The sequence below is a fragment of the Nicotiana attenuata genome, unplaced genomic scaffold, assembly GCF_001879085.1.
Source record: "Nicotiana attenuata strain UT unplaced genomic scaffold, NIATTr2, whole genome shotgun sequence".
NCBI classification, from domain to species: domain Eukaryota; kingdom Viridiplantae; phylum Streptophyta; class Magnoliopsida; order Solanales; family Solanaceae; genus Nicotiana; species Nicotiana attenuata.
Window position 1 is genome coordinate 368944 of NW_017670401.1, and position 9613 is coordinate 378556.

Here is a 9613-nt window from a genome sequence, read left to right on the forward strand (position 1 = left end):
TAGTATGTATTATGTAATTTATATTTTGGCACATCTTGATTAGTTTCTTTTTCTTCTCAATGGTGGTATTAGCATCTTCTTGTGCTCATTCCACAGGGGAGGAAGACTAAAAAAGATATTGCCTTATTTTTTTAATGCTATAATAAAATTACAAGGCATTGCTTTTGAATATCTCTTTACAAAATTTTTGTCTTTAGACTTTAAATTTGAATTAAAAAATTTAGGTCACAATTCTATAATAAAATTTACAAGGCATTTCCTTAGATATTTTTTTATCATCTTTTTGTCTCTAATTTCTATTTTATTTTATTTTTTAAAAATATCCATTGGACCCACTTAACCCGCGTGCCGGGACAGTTTAGCCCGGGACCATGAGTTCGTGGCCCGGTCCCGGGCCGGTTCCTATAAAAAGATCATTTGGACCTGTATCGTTTGGCCCATTTAATTTGGGACCGGCCCGGGACTCTAACATTTGGACCGGCCCACTTGGCCCGTTTAGGCCCAGGACCGGCCCACATGCCAGCCTTAGTTCATACTTGGTGAGGATGCACATAGAAAAGAGCTTGAAAAACAATTCATTTATTTTCAAACCGACCCATTGACTATCTATTATTTGATTGAGTAATCCTTGTGCATTCAACAAGCTTGCACAATGGTGTAAAAATATTCTTGTCGAGGACCACATTGCTGTAAAAATCAATTATGTTCTCGTTGACACTCCCTGTATCCTCGTCACATCAACATATGGTTTGACTCCATCCTTGGAGAAACTATTACAATCACAAGCCTAATTAGATGTAGGGAAATGAACTTACATTGTCACGTCCCGATCTTGGGGAGTTGGGCCGGCGCTCAACCGAGGTAACCCGGTCAAGCAAGCATGCCTAGTGCCTACCAACCAACTTTTTCATGATTAATTCAAGAATAAATACGAAGAAATAATCAAACAAGAGGATAAAATGTACAATGCCAATTTCATTGATCAGGAAATTTCGTCTATAGAAGGCAAAATAATACAAGTCCGTAGTTTGTGAGTGAAATCAACTGACAAGAACAACGCTAATAGTTTTTTCCCCATTCAAAACACGACCCATAGTATGTCTACAGAGCCTTTAAATAATATGAGAATAGTATGAAAATGCCGGTGACAAGGACCCGACTATACCTCAAAATATTATACAAGTATCAATACAAAGATAAGGACCCAATATAGAGTAGGACTCATCGAATCAACTGAGAAGATGGTACACCTATCAAGAACCTATGATGCCTACAACGGAACCACCTGCATCCATTAAAGATATAGTGTCACCGAAAAAAAGGGACGTTAGTACATATGAACTAGTATTAGTATGTAAGCTAAGCACCCTCACATGGAATAGAATACCAATATAAGGAGATATAATCATGAGAATATGGAGTAAATCAAGAGTAATTAAAATTCCATGTTAAAACATAAAAAAACAAAGGTAACATAAGTAAAATCCTCAAATAGACATTATCAATTCGGTTGGGAGATCATTAGCTACCGATACACCACCATGCACGTGGCATGGAGTCCGATCTCAGCTCGATTGGCTGAGCTGTCTCACCACGATGTGTGTGGTTCAACATGATAATATGAATCTAATATAATAACAGGAAGGACATACCACATGCTCGTTCCATGAGGTCTGATCTCGGCTCAGTCTACTGAGTCCGATCTCGGCTCGATATGCTGAGCCATCTCACCATGATGTATGTGGTTCGTCATAAAAATATAAAAAAGGAACCATTATGTGCGCGGCATCGTGTCCATCTCTGCTCGATCGGCTAAGATGTTTCCCCACAACGTCGTGTGGGTCGACATGGGAGCATGGACTGATGCTAGCAATAAGTTCATCCCAATCAAAGGGAATAATCTCATCATAGTTGTAACGACCCGACCGGTCGTTTTGCTTTCTAGAACCCCGTTCACCTGAATAAGACTTTCCGTGCTTGTTTTTACTGATTTATAACTTGCGGGGATGGTTAGTTCGGGATTTGGAAGAGTTTGGGTTGAAATCGGAACACTTGGTTCCTTAAGGTTGGCCTTTCAGGCCAAGTTTGACTTCGATCAACATTTTGATTAAACGACCTCAAAATTGGGATTTGACGGTTCCAACAGGTTTGTATGATGATTTCGGACTTGGGTGTATGTTCGTATTGGGTTTTGGATGACTCGGGAGCATTTTGGCGCATAATAGTGAAAGTTGGGTTTTGAAGGTTTTTAAAAGTTCTTTAAATTTGGTTTAGAGAGTGTTTTGATGATATTGCGCTAGCGCGCAACGGCTGATGAAAAGCCAGCAACTTGTTACGATTCAGTTTTGTAGGTCCGGACGGAATTCTGAGACCGCAAATAGATCCGTAATGTCATTTCAGACTTGCACGCAAAATTTGGTGTCATTCCGAGTAGTATAAGTACGTTTCGGCGCATTGGAAGCAAATTGAAGAACTTGAAGTTCATAAGTTTGAATCAATTGGTTTAGGGTGTGATTCCTAGTTTTAATGTTGTTTCGGGCATTTCGAGGGTTCGAGCGAGTCCGTTTTATCATTCCAAACTTGTGGGTATGTTCGGGCGGGGCCCCGAGCGTCAATCAGACGAAGCTCAGACTAAGTTGGAAAATTGAGCAAGAGCTGAATGCCCAGCTTCTGTCATAACCAAACCTACGGTTGGTCAGCCGCAGATGCAAGCACGCAGGTGCGGGCCCTGACTCGCAGATTCGGCCAAGGGTGGGCAGCCCAGAACCGCAGATGCGGCCCTTCCTCCGCAGAAGCGGTGGCCTTCCGCATAAGCGGCCCCAGCCGGCCCAGTGAATTTCCGTAGAAGCGGACCATTGTCCGCAGATGCGTGGGCGCAGGTGCGGCCCATGACCGCAGGTGCGGAAATCACTGAAGGCAGTGGCCTTAATTTAATACGGGCCTTAGACGTTTTTGACTCATTTTCACTCCATTGTTGGGCGATTTAGATCTTCTTGAGAGGGGTTTTTCACCAAGCTTTTGGAGGTAAGTAATTCCTACTATTTGTGAGTTAATTACCTAGATTTTGGGTAGATTAACATGTAAAGATTAGTGAAAATTATGGGATTAGAGGAAAAACCTAGGGTTTGTCAAGAATGAGATTTTTACCACGAAATTGACCATTAAACTTAGTGATAATCATATATTTATGTTCCTTAGGTTATGGGTAACAACTTCCTTCGAAAATTTCCAGAATCCGGGCACGTGGGATGGGGGTGAATTTTAGGAATCTTACCTTTGGGGTTGGATAATCACTTTAATAGCTAGAATATAAACTTGTGAACCTATAATGATTGGTTTTTACACTATTTGAATAGTTTCGGATTGTTCGGCTCCGGTTTGAGGGTTTGAGCACATTCTTGAGTTGGAAGTAGGCTCGAAACGAGGTAAGTCTCTTTTCTAACCTTGTAAGAGGGAAATTTCCCCATAGGTGAACTTAATTAGTATATGATTAATTGTGGGGGCTACGTACGCACGAAGTGACGAGAGTCCATACATAGCTACTATTCTTGTTATGTCCGGGTAGGCTTACATTATGCTTTGTGGGTACCGCTATATGATTATATTTGTTGATTTGCATTGAATGGAATTAAGTTGAGGATTTCATGATTTCAAAGATTTCAAGAAAATTATTATTTTGAAAAGAGTTGAGGAAACATTACGTTATATTTATATTTAACCGTGTCACAAGTATATTCCGCGAGCGGGGTGATTATTTCCACTACTCTCATGGGAGCGGGTCGTTCGCCTCAGCAGGTTAATAAATGTATCTATGGTTCGGGTCGTTCGACCCTCGGTAGTGCACAGTTTACTTTTATGTGAGATCAGGCTGAACGTCCTTGATGGTATTTGTATGTGATAATAGAACCGGAACTCCTTATAATTCTTATGATTTGTTGCTTGAAATGTCACTTGTTTTAAATGAGGAAAGTGCCTTGATTTCTTAATTTGATGAAAGGATTTTTAGTATCATTCTTGTTTGAGCTTGTTGTTAACTACTTACACTGTGATTTAAAATATTGAACTTCATATTATTATATTGCTAGCCCTAGTAAGTGTCGGAGTCGACCCCTTGTCACTACTTCTTCGAGGTTAGGCGAGATACTTACTGGGTACATATTTTTTTGTACTCACGCTACACTTCTGTACTTGATTGTACAGGCTTTGAGGCAGGTGCATCTGGCCATCAGTCCGGCACGTAGATTTGACTCCTCAGCTTGAGACTTCCCGGTAAGCTGCCCTTTTGAGGATAGTATGGTTTTGTATATTCTACTAGATTTCCCACACACTTGTGACACCAGGTCTTGGCACACACATTAGGAGACTTATGATATTTGGTTTACTTTTATGATTTAAATTCGTATTTATTACTTCCATTTAATTATGCTTAAATTTTAAACTCCTAATTTCTTTATCAATAAGGAGAAGTTATCACGTTCCAATTGCTTAATAGAGGATTCACTAGTTGATTAGTGTTGGCTTGCCTAACAACGGTGTTGGGGGCCATCACGGCATAATATAAAATTTGGGTCGTGACATTAGTGCAATGAGGATTCGTCCCCCAATCATCTCCTACACCAGCACGTGTAGTTTCGGGCTTAGGCCTTTACAACCCACCCCTCCTCAGTGATCTAACGATACTCCCATAAATATTTTTTATATATAAAAGTAAATATATTCACCTTATAGTTTTTCATAGGAGAAATACATAAGTACTCACCTATCCTATGGCCCAAATCCCCCTTACACACAATCTGTGGATGATAATAATATTACACACGCAACCTTTATAAAGTGTAGCCAGTACACTCAACTTTTTTCTTGACCAGCTGTGAGGTCACGCGCCAAACAAAAAAGAAACAAAGCCCCCTCCCCTCATCTTCTTCTGACCCCCCATACCCGTCGACCTCCTCCTCTAAACTCCAACAGCCATGGCAAATCCCCACGAGAACAAAATATTAACATGAATTTTCACCATTTTTTTAGTCTATAAAATTTTCACCATTTTTTAGTTTCTTGGTTTTTTTTGTTTTGTTTGTTGTGGAATCACCATTGTTACCGATGGATTTGCCACTGTAACAGTGGCCGAAAAATAGAGGTCAACATTGTTTGCCTTTTTTTAACCAAACGAGACCAAATTTGAACGAAGAACACCAGCTTGCCGAAAGATCTTATAGCCCCACCCACGCGGAGAAGATCTGAGCTCGTCGACCATGAACTGACAGTTGAACTAATGACCTGGAAATGGAGTTCTCGGCTTGTTGCTTGAGGTTGTTGCTGGTATGACGAGTTATGGCTGACATCTTCTTAAAGGAGATGCAAGAGGGAGGAGATGAGGAGGTTGCGGTTGTCGCTGGATTCCGGGGACGATAAGGGCTCCAAATAGGGAAGAAGGGCCTGGATATCTTTTAATTTTCATTTAACTATTAAATTAACAAAAATAAGGGGATAAATAAGATTTAGACATGTGTTCTTGTATAAGGACTTGGACAGATAATGCATTGGTTTGACGCGCCCATTTTATTTGTTAAACACGCGCGTGCTATCTGGAAAAAGTAGTGTATATTAGGTACAATTTTAAAAAGTTGCGTGTGTAATATGATATATGTCCTCAGAAGTGTGTAAGGGGAATTTGGGCCATAGGTTAGGTGGGTACTTATGAATTTTGCCTTTTTCATAAAATCTTTCGTTTCATTGGCACTCTTGGCCATGCATGATAATCTTCATTCTTGTCACAATGGCTACATATCAAATGTTTTCTTTCTTTTCATAAATGTATTGAATCATAGGAAATCATAAAAATTCAAATCATTGGAAGGCCATTACTTTATATTCATGTGCATATGACATATCAAAAGAAAACGCTACAACATTTTCAAAGAAAAGAGAATTGGCATGGCAATTAAGAAATATTTAGAGTATGATGAGAATTTGGTAGTTCCAACATTGAAACGTTATGGCTATAAACACATAAGTATATGAAGCTTAAACATTTAACATAAAATTCAAAGAGTAGGGCATAATGGCGGCAAATATTTTCCCAAATGAGAGATATATAATAGAGGCAATTGGAATATGACTTGAGTACATAAATATTTGGGTAATTCAGTCATTAGAAGCAATTCAGAACAATAGAATTAAGAACTTGAACAAACCATGCTTGGAGTTCAAAGTGAAATCATGAAATCCGGTTCTATGGAGGGAGTTTAGCCAACATACCTCAAATTCGGCCCTTAATGATACTATAATGATCCACTATACTAAGCAACTTCAATCTACAATAACATCAAATGGGACCAATATTAGTAACAAATTCTATAATTTAGGTCATTTAGGCACTTTATCAAACACCTAGTACGCATAAATCTCTACAACTCTTAATCGTAGAACTTGTGCATCCAACTACTACCATTTACCAATAATTTATCTCACTATCATCTTTAAGTAATTTATAACTTCCAACATCACATGCATGTCCAACCAACCACACCAAACCAACAAAATTCTATCAAATAATCACCCTTCAATCTCTACAATGGCTATGAATTTAAATTGTAAACTTATGGCTTCCAATCACCATCCCATAAGTTCTAATACTTAATTCATACTTGTACATTCATCTAAGTGTAAGGGTGTAGGATTACCTTTTGGAATAAATCTTGCAAAATCCTCCTTTGAGTTCTTGAAGAAATTTCTTGAAAACCTAATGATTTCACAATGCATATAGTTAGTTCTAGTGTAAAATTCATGGAATAAAGTACCAAACTAGTGGGGATTACTCACCTTGAAGGCAGGAGGAGTTAGGGGTCTTAAGAGAGAGGAGAGGAGCTCCAAAAACCGGCTAAGTTAAATGGGAGAAGTGAGCTCCCGAAATAGCCCTTTTAAAAATAATGATGACCGTACGTACCTACGCACGCGTCCTGCGTACCTACGCAATAATCAAATCCCTAAAGCCCTCATTTGTTCCCCATTCTGTTTTCACCTATGCATGTTGCGTAGCTCTCATGCATAGCTACGAAACTGTGTGGCTGCACAGCTACCTTCCGGTAAAAGGACCATAACATTTTGTAGGGATCCTCGAATAACGAACAGTTTAAAGCATTGAAAATTAAACTTGTAGAACTTTCATTTTATAGGTAGTACATCACATAGATCTTTATATCATGGGAGTTTTGATCATTTAAAATCAAGTCTTGTGCAAACTAACTTAAAACTTTAATCTATTTCCTAGTTCCCAACTTGGCTTAGTTCTAGGGCCCTCCTTAGATCCTAAACCACATCCAACACACCTCCTACATTTATTATCATGATCATCTAAGTTATTATAATGTAAAATCTCTTGCGGAAGGCAAAGCGGAAATTAAGCGACTCACGGGCGTGCATTATGGCCACATACTTACAGGATATTTGAGCGGCCATACATACATACTTGAAAAAAGGGTGCTTAAGATCAACCTTATGCACCCAATTATTAAGGATCTTCAGTCGAGAGTAGCAAAGGATCCAAAGATATATTTGAATATGTCTTTCAAATCTTAAAATGATGAATTGTTCTTTAACTAGTATATCTCTTTGTGTCACGACCCAAAACTCAATCCGTCGTGATGGCGCCTATCGTGGAACTAGGCCAGCCTCAACCCAACACAATCCAAAATCATAATACTAAAATTAAAACATTCATGGGAAAACTTTTATCGCTTAAATAAACTGTTTAAAACATAAGGCAAAAATCATATCACAATACAACCAGCCCAAAACCAGGGTGTCACGGAGTACATGAGCGTCTGGAGAAATAGCATAGTCTACTACAATGTTTACTGAAACACAACTAGAATAGAGATGGAGGGTCAAGGCCTGTGAATGCCATGCAGATACCTCAACAATCTCCAAAGCCTGCATCCTCGATCAATAACTGCCACTGGGACTGAAAATGCTTGGATCTGCACACAAGGTGCAGGGGGGTAACGTGAGTACACCAACTCAGTAAGTAAAAAGTCCAAACTATGGAGTGATAGGTAGTGACGAACGTAACTTCAACATGAAATAGAAATAAACTGTGGAGAAAAATAGGCATGATATCACTTCGGGAGTACAGCTCAACAGTAAAATAAACATAGATATGTGCAATATAAAACATCTCCAGGGAAATCCATCCTGGAACATAATCATCGCTAACTATAAGTCACTCGATACCGAGGTAAAGGGTAATCCAACCCTGTGGAGAAATCCATCTCCAGATATCAATGCTTCGAACAAATCCATGTTCGGGGAAATTTATCCCTCAAATATCAACTATGCTCACTGGGGGTGTGTTACAAACTCCTGAGGGGATCCTACAGCCCAAGCGCTATCATAATCGTCAACATAACCGTTGCGCGTGCAGCCCGATCCCATAACTGTCACTCATAATTAGGTTCTCGGCCTCACTCAGTCATCACTCTCCAGTCTCACACACACGGGCTCACAATGCCATGAAACTAGCCCGAAACCATGGTATGATGTGCCAAATAACAACAACTGAGAGACATGATATGATATTCATAAATAGGACTGAGTACAGAATATCAATGAATCTAATGACATGACAACAAGAAATGACCACTCGGGTCTCAACAGTATCGGCGTGAAGCCCTAACAGGATAGCTAGCATGATTTGCTGCACATTTACCTAATCACATGATAGAAACAAGGATGTCAGCAAGAAAGAGTCACTACGCGGTGCCACCGAATGAACCAAGCCACAGTTCTCACGGTGCACGCCCGTCACTTGGCATGTGCGTCACCTCAAGTCTATCATATAGCACATAGCTCAAGGTTTCGAACCCTCAGAACCAAGTTTGGAAGCGTTACTTACCTCAACCAAGCCAAGATCCTACTCCCCTATGCCTTTGCCCCTCAAATCGACCTCCGAATGCTCTAAATCTAGCCATAAACAACTCGATACAATCAACACGAGCTAAAAGACTCAATCCCATAAGAAGGTACTAAGCTTTAGGACAAAAGTCAAAAAGTCAACTCAAAAGTCAGGCCCGGGGCCCACGTCTCAAAATCCAAACAAAGTCACAAAATCCGACAACCCATTCGATTACGAGACTAACCATACTAGTTTCACTCAATTCTGACTTCGAATCGTCTTCCAAATCCCAAAAGTTCATTTTATGAAACTCCATAAATTTTCCCCAAATTCTATCCCAAATTACAAATCAAATGATGAAATCAATGATAGATTCATGATTATTAGCCAAAACCGAGTTAGAATTACTTACCCCAATGATTTCCTTGAAAAAATCCCGAAAATTCGCCTCAAACAGAGCTCCCAAAGTCCAAGATGTGAAATAAAACCCTAAACCTCGTTTATATAGTGCTCTCTGAACTTCCAGTCCGCGGTCCGCATATTTCTCACCGCGGCCGTACAATCACTACTGCGGTCCGCGTAATTCCATCGCGGTCACGAGTCCTGAGCCAACCTCTACCGCGGTCCGCGTGATTCCCACAGCGATCGCGAATCCTGAATCAACTCCTTCCGCGGTCCACGAAGTTCCCATCGCGACCGCATTCTCCTACCACGGTCCGC

General features: G+C 40.0%; 1 long non-coding RNA gene across 1 annotated transcript; it reads right to left on the minus strand.

Moving 5' to 3' along the window:
- Positions 1–1029: 1029 nt before the first annotated feature.
- Positions 1030–6722, minus strand: LOC109238885. Its single transcript, XR_002069822.1, has 3 exons — positions 6684–6722; positions 6259–6314; positions 1030–1285 (listed from the first exon to the last, which is right to left on the minus strand). It is a non-coding gene; the product is annotated as an uncharacterized LOC109238885 (long non-coding RNA).
- Between the last annotated feature and the right edge of the window lie 2891 nt (positions 6723–9613).